Source organism: Capsicum annuum, chromosome 1 (assembly GCF_002878395.1).
Source record: "Capsicum annuum cultivar UCD-10X-F1 chromosome 1, UCD10Xv1.1, whole genome shotgun sequence".
Lineage (NCBI taxonomy): Eukaryota > Viridiplantae > Streptophyta > Magnoliopsida > Solanales > Solanaceae > Capsicum > Capsicum annuum.
The window spans coordinates 113,928,149-113,954,132 of record NC_061111.1 but is presented as its reverse complement, the minus strand read 5'-3'; positions in this window follow the sequence as shown (position 1 = coordinate 113,954,132).

Below are 25,984 nucleotides of genomic sequence, written 5' to 3'. Positions count from 1 at the left end.
GACAAGTTTGAGTATGAGATAGTGGAGGTCATCGAGTATTCAAAAGACCAGATAAAAGTTTCATCTATGGTTTATTTGAATGGTTTCAATTCAGTTTTTATAAAGCAAAAATCGAAGTCTTTTATTTTAGAAATACAAAAAGATGAGCTTTGGAGATTTTCTCATCAGATCCCTGTATTTCAGCTAACTGGGAAAATGAGGGGTTTTAAGAGGCTGCTGGAACTTGATACTACTTTAGTACCGCGTTTTCTTTTAAGTGATGCACCAGTTGTAGTGTGATGGGATCGGTTCTCCTGGATTAACACACTGATGGCCTATTGTTCTTTTCAGTTTCTTGCCAGATGATTAAGATGGAACATAGCTATAGGGAGGACAAGAAGGTAAGATATGCACTAGTAGGCATAGGTAGTAGTTTTTGGAAGAAGTGTATTATGATATCCCTCCCCTTTTGGTAATAGGTTTATACACCCAACTAGTTCTGGTAAATACTAATTATATATATACAGAAGAAGAAAAAAAGAAAAGTTTTTGTAGATATTATAGATTCTGTGTTCTGCTTTATCCAGAGAAAGGGTGATGGTGTCATTTGTATAATTATTAAGACAGGCCACCGCATTAGTCAAATGAAACGCTGACATTACTATAGGTTTGCCCCTTACTGCTACTCTTTGTATTCCCAGATAGCTGCTTAAAGTTTTGAACCTATCTTTTTTTTTAGTTGAGCTTTACTTTTAATACATATTGTGCTCTTTCAAAACCTGATAATCAGATATGGAACGAGTTATTTTTATGCTAATATTTTTGGTAGTCTTCCTTAGAAAACAAATATGATAATAGTCTAATGTGCATCTTTATTTGCTTTAGCGGTCACGGTTGCTACTACTGTATTCATTTGTAATTTGTTCATTCCATATACTTTTGTGTAATGTGCTTATTTTGGTCGTTTGAAACAATAATGTGGTATGCTTTTCTCTTGTCACAGTTGCTGAAACAGGTCTGAAAGCATCAAATCAGCATTCTTAGGTGGCGGTATTGAAGGAACATCAATAAATTCCCATCTTCACTCATGTCTTCATTGATTCGAGGTAAAAATTTGTTCCATTTTCTATGTGGTCTATTTTTAGTACCTTTGATTGATGAGCAAACCCTAGCTTTCATTGGTATGTCATTTGTGGTACAAGAGTTTATGAACGTGATCATATTAAAACCTTTTTAGGGTTTTCAATGTGAATTTTATTTTTATTTTCTTCTTTTTAATTCTTTACCTCATCTGATTGTCTTCCTTTTTGCCGTTCTTTTATCTTGTTTGTGAAGCTATCACAGGGATTGGATTTCTTTCACTGATAAAAAAATTATTCTTTTATTTAAAATATGCTATTGTTATTGGTTGTTTTACTATGTTGTATTGAACCTCTTAGTTTTCTCCTTGTGTCCACTACATAGTAACATCTCTAAACAAGCTTGTTACTGTTTTGTTTCTCTTATTTTTGTTTCATTTCTCTATTATTATTGTTGTTGTTCTTATGTAGATAAAAAATGAAGATCGTACATGGATGTATAATAGATTTTAGCCTAACCGTGCGAGATTGAAGGGGAAATATAAACATGGGTTAGCTGGATTTATTGCTAAAGCAATGACACTTAATGATTTTCTTATTGAAGGGATGATTATATGTCCTTGTTGGAATTGCAAGTCTTGCAAGTTATTGAGTCCAGATGATGTTACATTACATCTTTACAGGAAAGGTTTTATGTTAAATTATACTCTATGGACAGCTCATGGAGAGAGTAGTGCTGCTAATAATTTTGCCTTCCAGAATTATGTTGAAAGTCCAATAAGAGAAAATAATATTGAAAGTTCATGATATAGTGAGATGGACAGGGATTTTTTTGGGACACATTCACGGGCTCAAAAGGAACCAAATGATGAGGCTAAGCACTTTTATGAACAGTTAAAGAAAGCTAGTCATCCATCGTATGAAGGATCAGTGCATTCTAAGTTATCTGTTTCTGTTTGGTTAATGACTATTAAATCAGATTATTCTATTTCTCAAGAGGGCATGAACTCTATCATTTGACTTATGAATGAACTTAACCAAAATAAGCTTGACTTACCCAAAGATTTCTACACAACAAAAGAGTTGGTTTCTATGTTAGGACTTTCTTCAAAGAGGATCCACTGTTGCGAGAAAGGTTTTATCTTATTCTATACGGAAGATGCAAATTTAGAACATTGCAAATTTTGTGATCAACCTCTTTATAAGGAAGTCATACATGTCAAAAGGAAGAAGGTTCTTATGAAGTCGATGCATTACTTACCTCTTATACAACGGTTAAAGAGGTTGTATGAATTAATGAGTTTACCCCTCATATGACATGGTACTATGAAAATAAAATGCCACCTGTATTTTATGTCATCCGTCGGATGGAAAAGCAAGCAAGTATTTTGATAGTGTGTATTCGGATTTTGCCAGCGAACCAAGAAATATTAGGTTGGGATTATCTACTGATGGATTCACTCTATTTTCTGTCTTAGCTACACCATATTCATGTTGGCCAGTGTTTGTGACTCCTTATTATCTCCCACCTGAATTATGTATGATGAGTCAATATGTATTTCTAACATGCATAATTTTAGGTCCTCGCAATCCAAAAGTTTTGATTGATGTATATTTGCAGCCTTTGATTGATGAGTTGAACTTATTCTGGCATGAAGGTGTAGAAGCATATGATGTACCAATGAAATACAACCTTATATTGCATGCTACTTTGATGTGGACTATAAATGACTTTTATGCTTATGGAATACTGTCTGGGTGGTTGACTGTGGGCAAATTAGCTTACCTTTATTGTATGGTAGACACAAAAGCATTTAATTTGAAACATGGGGGTAAAAACTCATGGCCTGACTGTCACCGTCGATTCTTGCCAATGCTATATGAGTTTAGGAGAAATACTAGTGATTTTATAAATAATAAGACTGATTTTGAGGAGCCACCGCCAATTTTGTCGTGAGAAGAAATTTGGGATAAAGTGAGGAATCTGCCTAAGGTAACAGAGTCTCCACCATCCAAGATACCTAGTTATGGTGTTACATATAACTGAACTAAATGGAGCATATTTTGGGAGGTGGATTACTGGAAGGATAATCTTCTGCCTCATAATCTGGATCCCATGCATATTGATAAAAACTTCTTTGACAACTTGTTTAATACTTTGATCGATGTAAGTTACAAAATAAAAGATAACGTCAAGGTCAGGATAGACTTAAAAGAGTATTATCGGCGCAGTGAGTTGTACCTAACATACTTAAACAATAAGATTCAGAAGCCCAAGGCTAGATACACATTCACTTTGGAGGATAGAAGAGTGATTTATTGTTAGATTAATAATTTGAGAATGCCAGATGGATATGCATCAAATTTTTCTAGGTGTGTTGACATGAAGGAAGGAAAGTTGACTTCTATGAAGAGCCATGATTTTCACATTTTCATGGAGTCATTGATGCCTATTGCATTTTGTGCATTGCCCGATAGAATTTGAAAGACCATAACAAAGATAAGCTTATTTTTCAAAGATTTATGTTCTAACACATTAAGGGAGGAGAACCTATCTTTGATGGATATAAACATTCGCTTAACCTTAAACAAGTTGGAAAACATTTTTCCTCCTAGTTTTTTTGATGTTATGGAGCATATTCCAATTCACCTTGTGTGAGAAGCACGAGTTGGAGGGCCTGTTCAGTGTCGATGGATGTATTCCTTTGAGAGGTATTGACTTATAACATTTACCTTCATGTGTTTTAATTAAACATTATTTAATCTAAAAGATCATACTATGCAGTACTATTGGCAAATGTAAGCGGGCCATAAAAATCAAATCCCGGATTGAGGGATCAATATGTAAGGCTTATTTGGCTAAAGAGACCTCTTTTTTTTTTTTTTGATTAAAAGTGGGCTTTTATTAATCAAAAAAATTTCTAATACATAACCAGGCTCAGGCAGACCCTTTCCTCTCACTAATTTTTCTAAAGCTAAGTAATGATCATCTTTCTCCTAACAACACTATTAAGGCAAAAGGGTCTAATGATCACTTAAAGCCTTTATATCAACCATCTTCTTTCCTATTTACATCTAACACCATTGTTGGATAATTTTGAGCTTTTTTCTACCTCTTTCTCGATCTTCTCTATTCAAATTTCTTCTCCATAATTTTTTTTACCTGTTCTTATAAATCCCTCTTTTAGTGCATTTTTAGTTTATCTTTTCCTTTAGTTTTAACCGCGGCAGTTTATTTTTGCTACTTTAGACTTTATGCCATTGAAGGCATAAATAAAAATATCATATACTAATATTAGATACGAAATAAAGCAAAGCAGCAAACATTCCCACAAAATCAGTGTTAATAAACAATTCTAAAATCAAAGACCGACATAAATACTCGAACAAAATGCTACAAAAAAACTCAAACAACAAATAATTAGGACTTATAAATTAAAAAAAAAAAGATACATAAATAGCTTTAGAATCAATCAAAAACAATAAGAAAACTTGAACAATTCAGTGAAAACAAAGGGGAAAATGGAAAAGGAAAAGTTTGGGTGCCTAGATGAATAATGGATGAATGAGAAAATGAAAAGATTTTGAGGTATTTTAACTCTATACCATATCATTTCTTACGTGTTATTTTAGAATTATTTTTAAAAATACTTGTCAGCATTTTTGCTACACGCTCAACTAAGTAATGTTATTTTATGAAGGGTTTAGGAGTTCAGATGATAAAGGGATACGTAAAAGTGTCCATAATACAATATTAGACAAGCACAAGGATCCAATAGATCATTTCACTTTTTTTACAAATACAAGTTGTTTAATATGCATCCCTAAAGTTTGGAAAATGATAGAAGATATGCTTTTGGGCTGCGAGCTAGATCCTTGAGGCCAATGTATCCTTGTTGACCTTGTTATTCCATAATAATAAAGCAAAAGAAAGAGGGAGGGGTAAATATACACAGAGAAATTTCATTAATTTTGTTTTATTTTAATGAATCCGTCCATGCATGTTTTCTTTAATGATGTGGCGTTTGGATCAGTTTATGTGCACCTCAACTAATTTTAAGGGTATTGATTATCTCCCATCAGTACAGGTATCAGATACTCTATCCATAACTTGAACAAATCAAAAGAAATCATCTAAATTTTTTACTACGGCTGGAAATTGAATTTGAGACCTCATGATTGTTTATTGGTCCATATATGTTAAACTTGAGTTTTTGCCCTCAATCCAACTTGAAGTAGAGCCAAAAAAATTTTAAATAAATTTCGATCAAAGCTCAAAATCAACTAAGCTCATACATACACAAATGGCATTAAATCAAGTATTATTATACTAGTTTGGGGCATGTGCTTTGTCCGTGCATCCCCACTTTCGTGTTTATATTATTCTTCGGGTTGTGGTTGGTGTTCTAAACAATATCCTCTAGATTGCTAGAAAACACTGTTCAATTGACCAAGCATATGCTCATAACTTTCACATGTCATTGTCCTATGCCAAGCATCTTTACATCTCACACAGAAAATTCTCCTACAATCGGGACAACGCTGATCAAATATCACTTTCAGTTAATCAATTTCTTTTACAATCCATGTAAGGACGATTGACAACATATGACAAAGTCAGAATATTTGCTTGTTCATTGAATCTTCTACAAGATCAAGCACATATTACAATATCAATAATTAAAGTTCCATATTTCTTTTGTAGTTGGCAACATGGCACATCACTTGATGAACATTGTTGTTGATTTTTTTACATGTATAATTCTTTATACATTCTGAATAGTAAAAATGCTAGTAATTGCTGCCTAGAATAAATGTATGTATATATATCACAAACATCTTCGCAACTCACAAAGAAAATTCTCCAACAATCGCGACATGCCTTGACCAAATTTTACTTTGCATCATGTCATAATCCAAACCTATCGTAAGTGTCACCCACACTAACCCTTCGATAGGAGAAACATCTAACCCAATAATCACCACCAACACTTAACTAGTTTTTGTATGAGAACATAACCAGTTCTACATTAAATAAATAATATCTGGAATTTTCTAAATAAACATTGTGGACTAACATCATAAAGTCTACATGCTCCCAAAAACTAAAGGTTATCAAAGCAAAACATCTTACTAGAACAAATCCATAGGTATAACCCAAAAATCTAATAATCAACTAATATTGTCTATGTCCTAAAATAATGGACAAGATCAAACACCAGAAAGATCCATGGCTAACAAGATTATGCTCATTCGTGGATGAGATGTCGTATTGCAGTCTACAGATGAGGTCTCATCAAAGCCACTGGAATATACTCTGTACTCAACTAATAAAATAGTACAAGGTAGTACTATTACAAAATCACTATGTATTGATAGGTCATAAGCCAACTCAACTTAATCAATCTGAACACTTAACTAATAATTTGTAAACACATAGCAACCGTGTAATCTAATAAATAACATTCAAATCTGTCTTTCTACAAAAAATTTCCATGCTAACCAAATCAAGTCAAGAAATAACATATAACATGCAAATGACATTCATTTCAATCCAACTATAATGAATCTCCAAAAAAAATTAGTTTATCGCTTTCTCGTAACACTTTATTATGGTCAAAAAATAAGTACTAATTAAATTCAAGTACAACATCAACAATCTAGACCACCTAAGGATCCAGTTATAATGTCAAGTAAATTAGATCTCACAAAAAACCAAATATATATGCAAAGAAAACCAAACCTCTGAAGGATCAACTATAATGAATAATAATATCATCTCAATTCACTCAAGGAATCGTAAAACTATTCAATTCATTGTGTATAAAAATGTGTTGGATCTTATTAATAAGTCAGTATTTTGTGACATATTTAGCCAAAAATCAGTGAGAATCAAATCCTTAATGCTAATATTAGTTAATTCTAAAGTTAATTTGGTTGTTTTTAAGGGTTGAAGCAAAGAAATAGTTGATAAAGCATAAGGAAGAAAAAAAATAGAGAATTGAATCTAGAAAAAAAAAAAGAAGTGTTACAATCCGAAATAGAGTCGTGATGACACCTATCCAACTTACCGTAATAGGTAAGCCTAACATCACAATCCAAGATAACAATCCAAAAGTAATAAAACCAAAAGAAATGGAAAAGAAATTAAGTCCCCAAAATAGTCTCAAAATAAAGAAAAATATAGAAAGTCAACTTTGGAATACATTCCTAGGTCTAGTTGTCACTTCATAAAAGTATCTGGAGATAAATAATACAACAAAAATAGTCCTAAAGTGTGTAAAATATGGAAAATGCATAGAAAAGGATATAGAGTAGAGTCTAGGTGAATATGAAATCATTAGCTACTACCTTAGACTCTCAATGAAAGCAATCACCAAATCAATGTAGGATCACTACTCGGATACCACAAACTAAAAATTTGCATGAAAGGTGTAGAAAAGAAAACCAAGAGTGATCATGAAGAATTGTACCCAATAAGAATCATCAACTAATCCTAATTCAAAATAGTTACAAAAGACACCATCATGATCACTCAAAACTAACGGTGTACCTGTAATAAAAAATAAACCATATTGATCTATCAGGGTGTACCAACCAAGTCAATTATAGGAATATAAACACGCAGTCCAAGAGTGAGAATCACAACATAAAGCATAGGAGGAAAATTCACCCAATTACTTTTCAAACAGATTAAAATAATAGTTACATCCTATTCAACCCAAATAACCTAATGAATGGATGTAAATTCAAATTATATGTAAAACCTCAGATTTTTTTCTTGAAAATTCCCTGAGCTTTAAGATCATTGCCCAACCTACGACCCACTATACGAGTCGTAAGTTCTCTCTATATAGGTCTTAAAAACCCTAATCATTGCCTGACGAGTGTGCTAGCTTGAATTTTATATTGTGACTACGACTAGAGGTCATGAGTCATAAAGACTCAAATGAGTCGTATAGTCCCAAACTTTATCCTGACCAGTAAAGTTTGCGTAAGTTATTGCCTTGATCATGACTAGACTTGGTAAGTCATAAAGACTGTATAAGAGTCGTAAGGTACCAATCGTTGGGTGACCAATGTGTAACCAAAAGTTTCTATCTTAATTATGATAAGGACCCTACGAGTTGTAGGGTTACTTGATGGGTTGTATAGTGGCCTAGAGTTACTGACGATAATTTTTCAGCTTTTAATGAAGGACACTTTGGATATTTTCCTCTTTCTCCACCTACATCCCATACCCATGAAACACCTTTGGGGCATTATTTTCAACACTTATTAATTATAATTACTCTCTCAAACTAGCATAAATTTCTAAGTCAAGAACAAGCTAGGGTTTTAAGAAATTTACATCTAGAGCTTTAAGGGTTAATTTTTCTCTGTGAATCTTGATATCTCTAGCAAGTTACTTTTCCCTGTGTATTGTTTTGTTAAAGCATGTGTTTTTAAATTGTCATTCATATGGTTTTGATGTTGGTTTTGAAAAATAGGTTGAGGGTTTTGAATGATTATTTTCTTAAATAATGTTCCCAAGATTTATACATACTTGTTCAGTTTTTATTGATGGTTCTGATCTTGTGGGGTTCATTGATGGTTTTGATCTTATGGGTTGTATTGGCATGATGAGTAAACTAGGAGGATTGTGAATTATCCTAATTTTGTGAACTTTAATAATTGAATTGGTGATAGCCCCAACCCAATCTTGTGAAATTAGTTTTACCATGGAATTATGCACATTAAACTATTAATAAACTATTTCATAGAATAAGAGGGCCCATGGAAACATAAATCGATTTAAGTCTCAATTGACTAAATGGGTTTGAGTCCCAATTGATTAAAGGGGTTTGAGTCCCAATAGGTTAAATATTTTGAAGTCCTATTGGTTGATGGGTTAGAGTCCCATTTCACTGAATGGATCAGAGTTCTATTGGTTATTGGGTTAGAGTCCTAAATGGCTAAAAGGGTTGGAGTCCCATTGGCTGAGGGTTTAGAGTCCCTATTCGCTAAGTGGTTTAGTTTGGTAGAATGATAAGCTTGAAAGCGTAAGGGTATGAAGATGCCTATGGTATGCCTAAATGAATTACTCTATTCTTAATGGATAGGAATGCATATAAATATATTAATTGGGCTTAAAGGATATTGTGCAGCAAAGATATGAAAGTGGAGGTCCCGAGGTACTAATACTAGAAACCATATTTACCAGTCGCGGGGGTATAAATAGCCTAGGGTTTGAGTCCCATAGATTCTGACTGGGTGCACTTGTCACCCTTGATATAATATATGTACGGGTGGTTTGAGTCCCCCGTGGTGCATATGTATATATGATTATTCTCTGGTTTATGTATTTATATGCAGTGAGACCTTTTTAGTAGTGTGAGTTAAACCTATATAGTCCGTGGTTGCCCTATTATATTGGTTAGGCTACATAATCCAGATTAATGTTTTACTTTATGTTGAACCTTATTTCCTATCCCTGCATGTGATATATATATATGTATGTATATATGTATGTATGTATGTATGTATGTATGTATATGCATCGAATTATGCGCACTGGATTTGACTGATTTTTGAATTATTAATATTGGAATTATTTTATCCATTTCCTGAGTTACATACTAGAACTTAACCTACTAATAGTCTCCGAATGCTATATCCCCATATAATGTAGTAACCAAAACTATTTCTACTTTTCCTACGCTGTGACTAGGTGATTGTGGGATAGCTCATGAGTCAGGTTGACGTGGTGAGTTTTCATCCTTCAAAATACCTCATTTCATGTTTTGGTTTCTTTATTTAATAGACTATTTTATCAGTTTTTTTGTCTATTATCTGGGGTATGTACCAACCTAGGATATCTATTAGTTTTGCTTAGAGAATTTGTAGATTATTATGGACTGGGTATTGGTTGTTGATGTATCTTACACTTCTTAACATTATCCTTATCTATCTTGTTATATATTTTGAATTCAACCACTATAAGTGTATTTAGGTTCTATTTGACTAGGCAAAAGGGGGTGGTCTCCGATCCATGGTTGACTTGAGATACCTATCATGGTTAGGCCCTGATTTGGGTTATGACAAAGTTGGTATCAGTGCCTAGGTTTATGGTTAATTGGGTGTCCATAAAGTGTGTTGAATAAAGTCTCTTTTATGGGTGGTTAGTGCGCCACACTTATAAGGGAGAGGCTTTTAGACATTTAGGAATGTTTTTTTGTTGTTCTATTTCAAGATATTGAGTCTAAGGTATCAAACTTCTCCAATTCTCATTTGTTTGTATTTCAAATCATGCCTCCAAGAAGGTCTGATTCTCGTGGAAACTCTTAAGTCTCGCTGGAGGACAATGTGGATGGAGCTCATCCCACTTGTAGTGTCAGGACCCAGTCTAGGGGTCTAGCTCCTGGTTTCCCTCATGGAGTTACACGGATTCTCTCTAGACCTCTTCGGATACCTTAGGATGATGTGTCTAATGTTGAGTTTTGCCAGTCAATCCATTTTATTACCCTGCTAGTGGCCTCTCAAACTGAGCATATTGCTTCTGTTGCTTTATTTTTTGAGGTCACTAGAGTTGAAAAGTTTATGAGGTTGAGTCCTCCAACTTTCACCAATTCAAAGGTTAAGGAGGATCCTTAAAATTTCATTAATAAGATGAAGAAGATTTTTTCTGTGATGCATACTTCTATCTTTGAGGGTGTGGAGTTTGCTGCATACCAGTTAAAGAATATGGCACACTAGTGGTATGAGAAGTAAGAACAGTTGAGGGGTGATGATGTCAAGACGACATTAAGGGATAATTAGTAGTTGAGTTTCTGAATTTAAAGCAAAGAAAAAGATTATGCAAGAATATGCATTGAAGTTTCATCAGTTATCTGCTATGCTTCAGAGTTGGTATCATCTATTAGGGTGAGGATAAAAAAGTTAACTTTGGGCTTATTTTGGGACTTGGTGTTGGAGTGTAATACTGCCTTGTTGAATAAGGATATAGATATCTTTAGGATGGTTGTGTACATACATCAGGTTGAAGAGGAGAAGAAGAAACTAGACGAACTGGGAGAAAGCCAAAGTAAGAAATTTCGGTATTCTGAGCAGGTAGGGGTCCATTATAATAGCACTAGGCATGTAGGCAGTGGAGTAAAAATAAGTGTGGAAATTCTAAATCCTACCTTATGGCTAGTGCTCCTTATCTGAAGCTGTCGGGTGATCGATATTTTTAATATGACAGTGGATTTAGGGCACCAAGTGCCCAGTCTCATGCCAGTGGAGATCTTTTGGCTTCTTATCTTTCATGTCATTTCTACTAGCAGCTACACCATAGAGTTTATGACAAGGAAAATAATTAATATTTAGGTGTGGTAAGCTGTAGCGGGATTGTCCATCAGTTAAGGTTGCTACTATGGCTAATAAGGTCCCTATTTAAACTTTTTTAGCCCCACCACTAAAGAGTACTACTTCTAGAGTCGATACTGGCTGGAATCATCTGTATGCTCTTGCCACCCATTAGGAGTCTAAGGCTTCTCCAGATGTTATCACTGGTACGCTAAACCTCTCTTTTCGTGATTTCTATTATTTACTAGATTCAGGGTCTACTCTTTTTTATGTACCCTTTTTTGTGGATATTCCCTTAGGTTTTGGTCTTGAGTGTATATCTAATCCTTTTTCTATGTCTACCCTAGTAGGTAGTTCTGTTATAGATAGAAGAGTCTATAGGGGTTGTGTGGTTTATATCTGTGGTAAGGTAATCTTGGTGGATCTGATAGAGTTAGAAATACTAGACTTTGATCTTATTTTATGGATAGATTGGCTCCATTCATGCTTTGTCTCTCTTGATTATAGAATCCAAAAGTTCAGTTTTTATTTCCTGAATAAACCTATGATTGAGAGGGAAGGTAGTTCCCTAATGCTAAGGAAAGGTTTATTCCATATCTGAGAGCCCAAAAATTAATTGATAAGGGGTTTCTATATCATCTAGATTGGGTTAAGGATTCTAGTTCTGAAGGTCCTTCTTTAGAGTCCATTCCTGTTTAGTGATTTTCTTGAGGTGTTTCCTAATACTTTTTGTGGTATTCGTCCCTATAGGAAAATAGACTTTGCAATTAACCTTCTTTTGGATACTTGTCCTATCTCTATCCCACCTTACAAAATGGCTTTGGCTGAGTTTAATAAACTTAAGAAGTAGTTTAAAGGTATTCTTAATAAGGGTTTTATCTACCCTATTGTGTCTCCGTAGGATGCTCCTATTCTTTTCATGCATAAGAAGGATGGGTCCCTTTTAGGTTACTGTGAAGAATAAGTAAGCTCTTCCTAGGATTGATGACCTATTTGACCAGCTTCAAAGTGCAAAGTACTTTTTGATTTCCTTACTCGATATGGCCATTATGAGTTTCTGCCATATCTTTTAGGTTGACTAATGCCCTGACGACATTTATGGATCTTATGAATTAGATATTACATAAGTTCTTGGATTTGTTTTTTATTGTGTTTATTGATGATATCCTGTTGTATTCGATAAGTAAGGAGGATCATGCCAATTACCTCTATACAGTGTTGTAGACCCTTAAGGATCAATATTTGTATGCTAAGTTTTCTAAGTGTGAGTTTTGGCTGAATGTTGTTACTTTTTTGGGTTATGTTGTTTCTAATAAAGGGATCGTGATGGACCTACAAAAAGTTGTAGTAGTTAAAAAGTGGCCAAGACCCACAACTAGAATAGATTTTAGGAGCTTGTTGAGTTTATCCAGTTATTGGATGTTCAGGGAGAGCTTCTCTTCTATTGTTGCTCCATTGACTAAATTGACTTAGAAAAAGGTGAAATTTCTATGGCCAGATACTTATTTGGGTAGCTTTGAGAAGTTGAATGATAAGTTCACCTTTGCTCTTATTTTTAGCCTGTCTGAGGGTACTATTGGTTTTGTTTTCTATTATGATGCTACTTGTGTGGGACTTGGTTGTGTTTTCATGCAACATACTATAATGGTGGCGTATGCTTCTAGATAGATGAAATTTCATGAAAAGAATTATTCGACAAATGATTTAGAGTTATTGTCTATGGTGTTTACATAGAAAATCTTGCATCACTACTTGTATGGAGTAAATATTGACATCATCTTAGATAATAAGAGCATGCAGTATGTGTTCACCTAGAATGAGTTGAACCTCAAGCTAAAGTGATGGCTATAGTTGCTCAAAGATTATGATATGAGTCTCCATTATCATCCAGGTATAGCTAATATGGTTGCTGATGCTCTTATCGGGTTGTTCATGGGAAGTCTATCTCATGTGGATGAGGATAAGCAAAACTTTGTGAAGGATATTCATCGATCGACTAACCTTAGAGTTTATTTTTTGGATTTTGAGGATGGAAGTGTGATTTTTCAAAAGGTGGTAAAATCATCTCTTGGTTCTGATGTGAAGAAGAAGTAAGCTTTGGATCCCATCTTGATGCAAATTAATGATGATGTGGGTTAGCAGAATGTAATGGCTTTTAAGATTAGTAGTGATGTATCTTAAGACACCAAGGTAGGTTGTGCATTCTCGATGATGATGGGTTGTGAGAAAGAATTTTGGCCGAGGATCATGAGTCACAGTATATGGTTCATCATGGCTTGACAAAGATATACCATGACTTGAAGGAGATTTATTAGTGAAATAATAAGAATAGATATGTGGCCAATTTATTTGATAAGTGCATGGTTTGTTAGCAAGTGAAGGTTGAGAACTTGAAACCTGGTGGATTGTCTCAAAAGATTGAGTTGCTTGTCTAGAAATGGGAAGTTATTAATGTAGATTTTGTTACCTATCTTCCACAGTCTCTTAGTCAGTTCAATTTTATTTGGGTCAACATGGATAGGATGACTAAGTCTCCTTACTTCTTACTTATAAGTACTAAATATGGTATAAAGGATTATGCAAGCTTGTTCATTTAGGATATCATCAAGTTCTATAGTGCTCAAGCTTTTATCATCTCGGATAGAGGTAAGCAATTCTCATCTCACTTTTGGTATTGGTTTAGGGAATAAGGTGAACCTTAGCACCGCTTTTCACCCTCAGATAAATGGACAAGTAGAGAGGACTATTCTTGTGTGCTTGACTTTGGTGGTTGTTGGGTTGATCATTTTTCTCTCATGGAGTTTGCATATAATAACAAGTATTATTCCAGCATGCAATTGGCTCAATTTGAGGTTTTATATGGTAGGAGATGTCGTTCTCCTATTGCATGGTTCGAAGTTGGTGAAGCTGGATTATTTGGTCCTAATTTGGTTCTTCAGGCCATGGAGAAGGTAAAGGTAATTAGGGACAAACTTAAGACCACCCAAAGTTTCCAAAAGTCCTATGCGGATGTGAAGCGAAGGGATTTGGATTTTGATGTTAGAGATTGAGTATTCTTGAATGTGTCTCCCATGAAGGGAGTGATGAGGTTTGGGAGGAAGGGGAAGCTAAGTCCCTATTATATTGGCTCTTACTTAATTGTAAGGAGAGTAGGAAATGCCGCTTATAATTTAAAGTTGCCTGCTAGTTTGGGTTCCATTCATTGTGCCATCCATGTTATGATATTGAAGATGTGTGTGGGTGATCCTTTCTTGTTTATTCCCTTGGAGAGTGTTGGCATTTTAGACTCCTTGTCTTAGGATGAAGTCGTGGTGGAAATCTTGAATCGACAAGTCCGTCGGTTGCAGACTAAGAACTTGGCTTTGGTAAAGGTCCTATGGAGGAATAATAAGGTTAATGAAGCTACTAGGTAAGCTGAAGAGGACATGGAGTCCAAATAACCATTTTTGTTCACTATACCAGATAATCGTGCTTAAGGTATGTATATTCTTAATATCTTTGTTTTTTGTCTTTGTTAAAGGAAAGTATGGTTGTGTTCTATGTTAAATCATGTTAATGGATGCCTTGTGTTATTATTCGGGGATGAATGATCCTAGGAGGGAGAATGTAACATCCCTAATTTTTGTTCTTAAAAGATCCCTAAGCTTTGAGCTTACTAACCAACCTATGATTCATTATATGAGTTGTAAGGTCTCTCTACGGGTATTAAACACCCTAATCATATCTTGACCAGTGTGCCAGCCTGAATTTTCTACTGTGACTATGACTAGGGTTCATGAGTCATAAAGACTCTACACGAGTCATATAGTCCCAAACCGTAGCCTGACTTGTAATGACTCTATACGAGTCGTAAGGTAACAATCCTGGGATGACCAATGTGTACCAAAAGTTTATGTCATGATTATGTCTAGGAACCTATGAATCATAGGGTTACTGGACGAGTTGTATAGTGACCCGTAGTCACTAGCGATAATTTTTCATCTTTTAATGAAAGGAACTTTGGACATTTTTCTCTTTCCCTACTTAGACTCCACATCCATAAAATACCTTTGGGGCATTATTTTCAACACTTTTCAATTATAAATACTCTCTCAAAATATCTCAAATTCCTAAGCCTAGAACAAGCTAGGGTTTCAAGAAATTGGCACCTAGAGCCTCCAAGAGTTGATTTCTCTCCATAAATCTTGATATCTCATGTTACTCTTACCCAAGTATTATTTTGTCGAAACGTGTGTATTTAAATTATCGTTCATTTGTTTTTTCGTGATTGTTTTGGAACATGGATTGAGGGTTTTGAATGATTGTCTTCTTAAATTATGTTCCTAAGGTTTATACATACTTATTCATGCTTTATTGATGGTTTTGAACTTGTGGGGTACATGGGCATGGTGAATAAACTATGGGGATTGCAAATTCTCCCAATTTTGTGAACTTTGACAATTGAATTAATGATAAACCCAGCCCAATCTTGTGAAGTTGGTTTTGAACATAGAATTATACACATTGAACTATTCTTGAACTATTGCATGGCATAAGAGGTCTATGGAAACATAAATGGATTTAAGTCCCAATTGACTAAATGAGTTTGAGTCCCAATTGACTAAGTGGGTTTGTGTACCAATTGGTTAAATATTTGAAGACTTATTGGCTGATGGGTTAGAGTCCCATTTGACTAAATGGGTCAATTCTCTATTGGTTGTTGGGTTAGAGTCCCAAATGGCTAAATGTGTTGGTCTCATGGGATGAGGGTCTAGATTCCCCATTGGCTAAGTGGTTTAGTTTGTCAAATGATAAGCTTGCTAGCATAAGGGTATGAAAATACCAATGGTATTCCTAAATGAATGACTCCTTGCTTAATAGATGGGAATATGTGCAAATCTTTTAATTAGTCTTAAAGGAGGTTGTGTAGCAAATACATGAAGGAGGAGGTCTCGAGTGACCAATACTTAAAACCGCATTTGCCGGCGCGGGGGGCTAAATGGTGTGGGGTTTGAGTCCCCTAGCTTGTGACCATGTGTTCTTGTCACCCTCAATATAATATATGCAAGGGTGGTTCGAGTCCCCCACGGTGCATATGTACATTTGATTATTCTCTAGTTCATGCAGCTACACATATTAGAGCTTTTTTAGTGGGGAGAGCTGAGCCCATATAGCCTGTGGGTGCCTTATTGTGACGGTTAAGCTACACAATCTAGGTTAATCTTTTACTTTATGATAATCCTTGTTCCCTATCCTAGCATGTGATATATATATATGTATATATATGCATTGGATTATGTGCATTGGATTTGACTAATTTTAACTGTTGATCATGGCATTAGTTTATCCCTTACCTGAGTTACATGCTAGCATTCAAACTATTAATCGTCTTCGAATGCTGTTTCCCCACACGATGCAAGAATAAAAATTATGTCTACTTTTCCTGCACAGTGACTAGGTCATCGTGGGATATCTTATGATTCAATTGAAGTGGTGAGCTTCTTTACTTTGGAAGACCTCATTTTATGTTTTGGATTCTTTATATCATAGACTATTCCATTGGTTTTTTTAGCTATGTCGGGGGCATGTACCGATCTAGGATGTATATTGTTTTTTCTTGGAGGCTTTGTGGATTACTGATGTAACGCCCTAATTTTTTGAACCAAAACGCTACACGGTGCTCATGACCCCGAAGGACCACAAGCTAACCCATGACTGATATCTGTAACTCTAAACTACATAATATCTCATAAAATATACGGAAACATAAACTGTAAGGACATAAGGTTCAATACTGATACATATTTGAAAAATATGGTATAACAATACCAAAAAGAAACATAAATACTAAAGTCTGAACATCTAATCTGACATCTAGTCCTAAAGCCTCTAACTGAACTGAATAAGGAGTTGAAGGAACATGTCTCCAACTAACTCCATGAACTGAAAAAATAATCTGAAATACTATAATAAAGTAATGATAATATTGTTCTCGAATGAAGAGCAACACTGACTGCTGAAATCTGCAATGCTACTGCTGCTCTGAAACTCGTGCCTTTGTACCTATGGCGTCTAATAAAATACCATAGCGCAAATGCATCTATACGACTGAATTTACTGAATATACGAGTGAGGTTTGCTTAATGCAAAGGGTTTTATATGCATGAGCAATGCTGACTGATATAAATGTGAGAATACATACATACATACGTAACTGCAACTAAACTCATGGTGATATTGACTACTGAGTTTGAATACTGACAACATGAGTTTACTGATGCTGAGATACTGAATGACTGAGTTTACTGGTATTGAGATACTGAATGACTGAGTTAACAGATATTGATATGTAATTCACTAATAAGTGAGGAACTGATACTGTATTACTAAATACAAGGAGACTGATACTATATTACTGATAAAGAAATGATTGTTTCTAATAGTTCTGATTATGAAGAACAGATTTGATTGACCGCATATAACAGTCCTGAAACTGATCTCGTGATAACATGACTACTGAGTATGAATACTGATGATATCTATTTACAGATAACATATCATAAATGATAACTAAATTTTGATAACTGATATATGTGATAACATGAGTTCTAATAATTGATAGCATGAATGACTATATCTGACAGTCCTAAATCTGATGGAACTAGCTGAGTTTTGTACTGTATCTGAGTTGACTTTATCTGACAGTCCTGATATCCTAAAGAACTATCTGAGTTCTTTTGCTGAGACTGATACTGAAACTATGGGAAGTAGTTATCTAACCGACATACCCCAAATACGATATAATAGCTAAGCTGGGGTCCAATCTTCGCACTAATTGGAAGGGTGTCTATACTGCGCCACTAGTAAGGATAAGTTATGAGTGACCCTCATCTGGCAGGTACTCTAATAAGAATGGTGGGAACCTTCATCTGACAGGTTAATCCACCCCATATACGCTCAACTGACAGGTATTGATGTCTCAACCTATGCTAGCTACATAGTTCTGGAACGCAAGGACTGCTTCTAAGAATCACACCCTCTACTGGCAGGTGAGTTACCATCCTTGGGTTCTCTCGGTGCTGAATCCTACTCCCAACTGAATGACACTGAACTGATTATACTGAACTGATTCCCTAGTTCATACTAGAATTAACTGAACTATTACTGATTTTTCTATTTAACTGAACTGAACATGGATTGAGTTTATTGATTTTCAATGACTAGAGGAACACTACTGAATTCTGTTAACTGACTAAATGCTACTGAGTTCTGTTAGCTGACTGAAGTTTACTGAACGTGGCTTGACTAAGAGTATCGTGAAACCATGACATGCCTCTAGGCACATAACTATATTTTTCAGGTACGAATACCCCCAGGACTCGATGGAAGGAAACTGACATGACTTGACATACAAGAGTACTTGACCAACATTAATAATCCATAATATAACATCTACGGGGAATTCATAAATCATGTGGTTTTCATAACCTTTTCATATAGCTAACATCATGGTCAATTCTAATATCATGACAAGCCAACAACATATTCATAGCACATTAATAGCATAGAAATCATCTTGATCAAGTAGACATGGCATAACTTAAGAGACATGGCAAAATCTTGTAGTATGACGACTAGGTACTTGATCATCATTTATTCGTTGAGGCACATAATCAAACACATGGTAGGCATAGGTTTAGCATGGAAGTCAACTTAAGCACATGTATATGGCTTGGAATCATCATTTAGATCACAAATAGGTCAAAGTGCTCAATTCTTCTTCATTTAGGTATTTGACAAACACCTTACATGCACTATTTAGGGCATAGGCCTAATGATCAATTTTATACACCATAACACCATAATTCAACTCAATTCCACCAATTGAATCCACAAAATATCATGGTGTCATGAACAACATGTAAAGATTCGAACTTTATTCACACAACATGGAATTCACGTGAAATCATAAAACATGGAGTAAGGACTTGTTAATTGAGCACTCCTAAATCATGAAAACATGATTATGCTTATTCTAGGCATTTCGTCGAACACCTTGCATGCACACTTTATGGCATAGGTGTTCTTAAAAATATAGTCATCTTAAACCACCGAATTTGATGGGTTTTAACTATGAGCACACATACTTCATGAGAATCACCCTAAATTAACATCTTGAAGCATAAAAAACAACCATCAACATGTATGTACATGATCATATATCAATAAGACAATCACAATATAGTATTTAAAGCATGGTTCTTGGACTCCTACGGATGAAAGGAATCCATGGATGAACACTACGCATACCTTAGGTGAAAAATTCTTGAAGAAATTCATAGACAAGTTTTTGATTCCTTGACTAGGGTTCTTGTTCCTTTGAGAGAAAATAAATTGGCCCTTGAGTTTGAAAAACTTGAATATCATTTATTCTTGAAGAAGGATTTGATTCTTGTTATAGGTTATGATCTTGAGAGAAACCCTTCATTTGATGTTGAAGATAAATGAGGAGTTATGTTCTTCAATTGATGGGATTTGGGTCTTCAAATTGAAACCCTAGCTTGACTTCTTGAGAGAATTTTGAGAAGAGGAGTATATTTTGCTGCAAATAAGCCTTAATCCCGTGTTTGGGGTATATATAGGGGTCGAAGATGACCAAAATTCTCCTAAGGAACAATTAAGGTCAAATCTGTCCCTAATTGACTATCTGATAGGCTGAAGTAAATTGATCATAACTTTTTATTTAGATGTCCAAATGGGATGAAACTAATTTCATTGGAAAGAAGACTCAAAGATATTTCCATTTATACATATAAGCTCTCACATTTCATTATATATTTGGAGTTATGATTATTTGAAGTTGACCCTAAAATACTAAAAAAACTGGGAAAGTACTGGAGTTAGCAGGTTGCGCAAGTTAATCGCTCGGGGCTTCTGTTTTGGACACCCAAACATACCTTTACACTACTCCGAAAATTCTGAAACTCACCCAAGATATACTATGAGTTTTTTCGATCGTAACGCAACATTAAAATTTATAAATGGAGGTCGGGAAGGTCATCAAATAAATTCCCAAAGTTAGGAGGTCCAAATGAGAGTAAGGGTTGAACTTGAACACTTAGCAAAATTTTTTTCTAAGTGTTGTAATCTTCCATGGGGCTTTACGAGCTAAATTTGACATGTGATTTTTATGGGGTCTTATAATATCTCCCTCTTGGGTACATTTATCCTTGAATGAGACTTACTCAGAATGGAGAAAAGATAACTGACGTAAGTACTGAGCATGAACAACTGAATATGATTTCATGGCTAACATGACTGACAAGCTGAATATATCATACTGAACATGCATGTCTGATGCATGCGTAACTGATTTATGATTGAAGGACTGAGTGTTCTGATGAACTAAGTTTTCTCAAAATGAGAATGCATATCGGATGCATAACTAATAAGCTGAGTCTATGCATATCTGATGCATGATTATATGACTAACATAATACATGAATGCATGACTGAAAGTATTTATAAGCTGACCATACGATTTTGATGCGTGGCTACATGACTGCACTGACTCATGAACATACGATTGAACATGAAATGGTAATGGTACCAAGTTTGGTACTAAAATCTGAACATGAGAATGAGTAAGCTCAAGAAAGACTGTTATGTTGAACTGAAAATATCTATGATTCTAAGATTAATAACTCAATATGCATGAGTGAAAACATGATAACATAACTGATTCTGGAACGTGATACATGAAGTAAATATCTTTATATGAACTGAGTCTGTAATGTGTGACATGGATAGGGTATCGTGAACTAAACTGAGCCATTGAGTACATGGCTTATGATTGAGATTTGGAGTTAGAAGGCCATCTTATTGGTAACCCTTCCTCTAAGCTGGATTCATGATATTAAGATAGACTGGTATGTTTATGTCATAACAGTTTGAGGGATTAGAGTGTATCTCCCCTTGGGACACTATGTCCCTTGAAGAATGTTGGACTGCCTTTGCTAAAATATTGACGAAAACTAAGGCGATGCACAAGGTATGTTGGAACTGAATCGTGACATAATTATCTGATATCTGGAACTGAGGCATGATATATGAACTGGGTTATACTCATAACTATTAGGATACTCTACCTTGGAATAGTTATATTTAAGCCTATCATTAATATTACACCCTTGTATAAAATAAGCATGCAACAATCTTCTCTTAAAATGAAATATTTTCTCTCTCCTATCTAAGCAACCGGTTGTCTAAGCAACTGCTCATCACTACACTATTTTCATAAAGAGAGCTGACTGAAGGGTTAAATCAGGAGGACCTGAAGCATGAATTGATACAAACTGAACTTGACACATGACTGAAACCTGAGGAATAGAATATCAACAACATGAATTTACCAAAAAGGTATGAACTAAGGATATACATGACGTAGTCCGAATTTATCTGATCTGTAAGGGCATAACATGAGTAATGAAAGCTGAGTATACTATAAAGCATGATACGTGTACATAAGTTATGAGCTGTATGACCTAAGTTTTGAGTTTTTGTATTTGTGAGACATGATTCGTGACATTGAGTGATTTAGATCTGAGTCCTTATGCTGAGAACCGAAAGCACATATGATTCTATGAAAAACATGTGAACATAAGTTGTGTTCATGGAATTGATTCGTACTGCAGGGTAAACTGAGATCCTTTATATTAGGATCTAAAATCGTACATGATTTGTAGAAAAGTGCATGATCGTGGTTTGGGACCATAAAGTTGATATGTAAGACCTGAGTGGATCTCGTGATAGCTGAAGTACAAATCATTGTACTGAGAAGAGGATGGGTTGGGAATCTTCTTCCCTTACTATTTTTCTATACATACTGGCAATACTACTGGAATCTGAGAGTCTGACTTGGTCACTTGATCTATAGTCACATACTTATACTTTGTTTGACACTTGCCCATCCTACTAAACACATCAGATGCTTCTGTTTCCTCATATACTACTAATATCACATCCACACCTTCATGCTTAATTTCAAGTAAATAAATTTAAATTACAGCTTACACTGTTCAAGCCTCCAGATTTACCTTGGTACAACTATCCCCATGAATACATAATCTTATCAGACTGGACAATACTATCCCAACTCATCTACTGCTAAAATCTTGGGTCCATGCTTAAAATTCTAGGTCTATACTGTCATAGAATTCTGAGAAGGGATCTAACGGCATATCAAAAATTTGATTTGAGTTTACAAAGGAGTTCTCATGATCGTAAATAAAATCTTTACAAATTTGGAACATGACTGAACTGAGGAGATATTGTCTGAGCATGTGGAAAATCCCATAACTATCTCCAGGGACTACATGAGAAAGCCCTATCTTTAAGATTTGAGCTTCACTATTTTAGTTACCTTAAAAGTAAGGTAAGGTTGACATAAGGGGAGACTGATGTGAATCTACATGGGTTCCTTAGAGAACCTTGCTATAGCATGATCTTGAGACATGAAGGAAAGGAAACTATTCCTAAAACATCTCATAGCCTCCTGCACATAAGTGTGGTGCACAACACGCCCATGTACAAGACTCTACTTGATGCAGATTTCAGACTTCCTAGGGCACTGTTGAACCTTAGGCTTTGATACCAAGTTTGTGATGCCCCAATTTTCTAAACCGAAATACTACACGGTGCTCATGACCCTGAAGGACCACAAGCTAGCCCATAACTGATATTTGTACCTATAAACTGCATAATATCTCATAAAATATATGGAAATATGAACTGTAAGGCCATAAGGTTCAATACTGATACATATCTAAAAAACATGGTATAACAATACCAAAAAGAAACATAAATACTAAAATCTAAACATCTAAGCTGACATCTAGTCCGAAATACTCTAACTGAACTGAATAAGGAGTTGAAGGAACATGTCTCCAACTAACTCTATGAACTGAAAAACTAATCTGAAATACTGTAATAAAGTAATAGTAATATTGTTCTCAAATGAATAGGACCACTGACTACTAATATCTACAATGCTACTGCTACTTTAAAACTCGTGCCTCTGTACCTATGGCGTCGAATAAAATACCATAGCATAAATGCGTCAGTATGACTGAATGTACTGAGTATACGAGTGAGGTAGGCTAAATGCAAAGGTTTTTATATGCATGAGCAATGCTAACTGATATGAACGTGAGAATATATACATACATACGTAACTGCAACTAAACTCGTGGTGATACCGACTAGTGAGTCTGAATACTAACAACATGAGTTTACTAATGCTGAGATACTGAATGTCTGAGTTTACTGATATTGAGATAGTGAATGACTGAGTTAATTGATATTGATATGTAATTCACTAATAAGTGAGAAACTGATACTGTATTACTGAATACAGGGAGACTGGTACTAAATTACTGATAAAGGAATGATTATTTTTGATAGTTCTGATTATGAAGAACTTATTTGATTGACTGTATATAACAGTCCTGAAACTGAGCTTATGATAACATGACTACTGAGTGTGAATACTAATGACATATATTTACTGATAACATATCATGAATGATAACTGACATATTTGATAACATGAGTTCTGATAACTGATAGTATGAATGACTATATCTGATAGTCCTAAATTTGATTGAACTAGATGAGTTTCGTACTGTATCTGAGTTGACTGTATCTGACAGTCCTGATATCCTGAAGAATTATCTGAGTTCTTTTATTGAGACTGATATTGAAACTGTGGGAAGTAGTTATCTAATCGACATGCCCTAAATATACTGTAATAGCTAAGCTGGGGTCCAATATCTACCTTGATTGGAAGGGTGTCAATACCACACCACTGGTAAGGACAAGCTGTGAGTGACCCTCATCTGGTAGGTACTCTAATGAGAACGGTGGGAACCCTCATCTGACAGCTTAAGCCATATCATCTACCACAAACTGACAGGTATTAATGTCTCATCCTATGCTGGCTATATGATACATACTAGGAATCCGTGGATGAACACTATGCATACCTTAGGTGGAAGATTCTTGAAGAAATTCTTAGACAAGTTCTTGATTCCTTGACTAGGGTTCTTGTTCCTTTGAGAGAAAATAAATTGTCCCTTGAGTATGAAAAACTTGAATATCATATATTCTTGAAGAAGGATTTGATTCTTGTTAGAGGTTATGATCTTAAGATAAACCCTTCTTTTGATCTTGAAGATAAGTGAGGAGTTATGTTCTTCAATTGATGGGATTTGGGTCTTCAAATTGAAACCCTAGCTTGAGTTCTTGAGAGGATTTTGAGAAGAGGAGTATATTTTGCTGCAAATAAGCCTTAATCTCGTGTTTGGGGTATATATAGGGGTGGAAGATGACCAAAATACCCCTAAGGAATAATTAAGGTCAAATGTGTTCCTAATTTACTGTCTGATAGGCTGAAGTAAAATGATCATAACATTTTATTTAGATGTCCAAATGGGATGAAACTAATTTCATTGGAAACAAGACTCAAAGATATTTCCATTGATTTATAGAAGCTCTCAAAGTTCATTATATATTGAGAGTTATGATCATTTGAATTTGACCCTGAAATGCTGAAAAAATAGGGCAAACACTGGATTTAGCAGGCTGCGCGGGCTAGTCACCTTGGGCTTCCATTTTGGGCACCCAAATATGCCTTTACACTACTCCCAAAATTCTGAAACTCACCTGGGATATACTACAAGCTTTACCGATCATAAATCAACTTGAAAATTTAAAAACGGAGGTCGGAAAGGTCATCAAATAAATCCCCGAAGTTAGGAGGTCTAAAATGAGAGTAAGTGTTGAACTTGAACGCTTAGCAAATTTTTTTTCTAAGTGTTGGAATCTCTCATGGGGCTTTACGGGCTGAATTTGACATGCGATTTTTACGGGGTCTTACAATTGAGGATGGGGTATTGGTTGTTGATGTATATTAGACTTCTTAATCTTACTATTATCTATCTTGTTATATGTTAAAAATTCAACCATTGACAGTGTATTGTATTCAGTTTGACTAGGCAAAAGGGGGTGATCTCTTGTCCTTGATGGATTTGAGATATCAGTCACCACCAGGCCCTGGTTCGGGTCAAGATAGCATATGTTTCCTACACACCTACTAAGCAATGACTTTTAGGTACGGACCTATGGGGACTCATAAGGTCCATGTACTATGTAGGAATGCACTCCAATCCTTATATATAACATATGTGGGCATGCATTCTAGTCCCAATATATAACATGTGCAGGCATTCACTTTGATCCCAATGTATAATATAAATCATACGTAGTCATGCACTTCAATCCCATATGAAATGCAGTGCATGATAATATGTAGGCATGTAAATTCAATCCCAAAACAATAGCTAATCTATAATATCTATGCAAAACATTTAATATCCCTAGCTAAATCAGATATCAACCCAAAATTGTTTCTCAAATATACTAATGGAAGTATTCTCATTGGCTAGCATTTTCCACAAGTCATACTTCAATAACAATTAAGCTCAATCACACTAGTAATTATGGGTAAATATAGAGCTAACACATAAATACTTTGAAAGATAATAAAAAAACCCATAACTTGG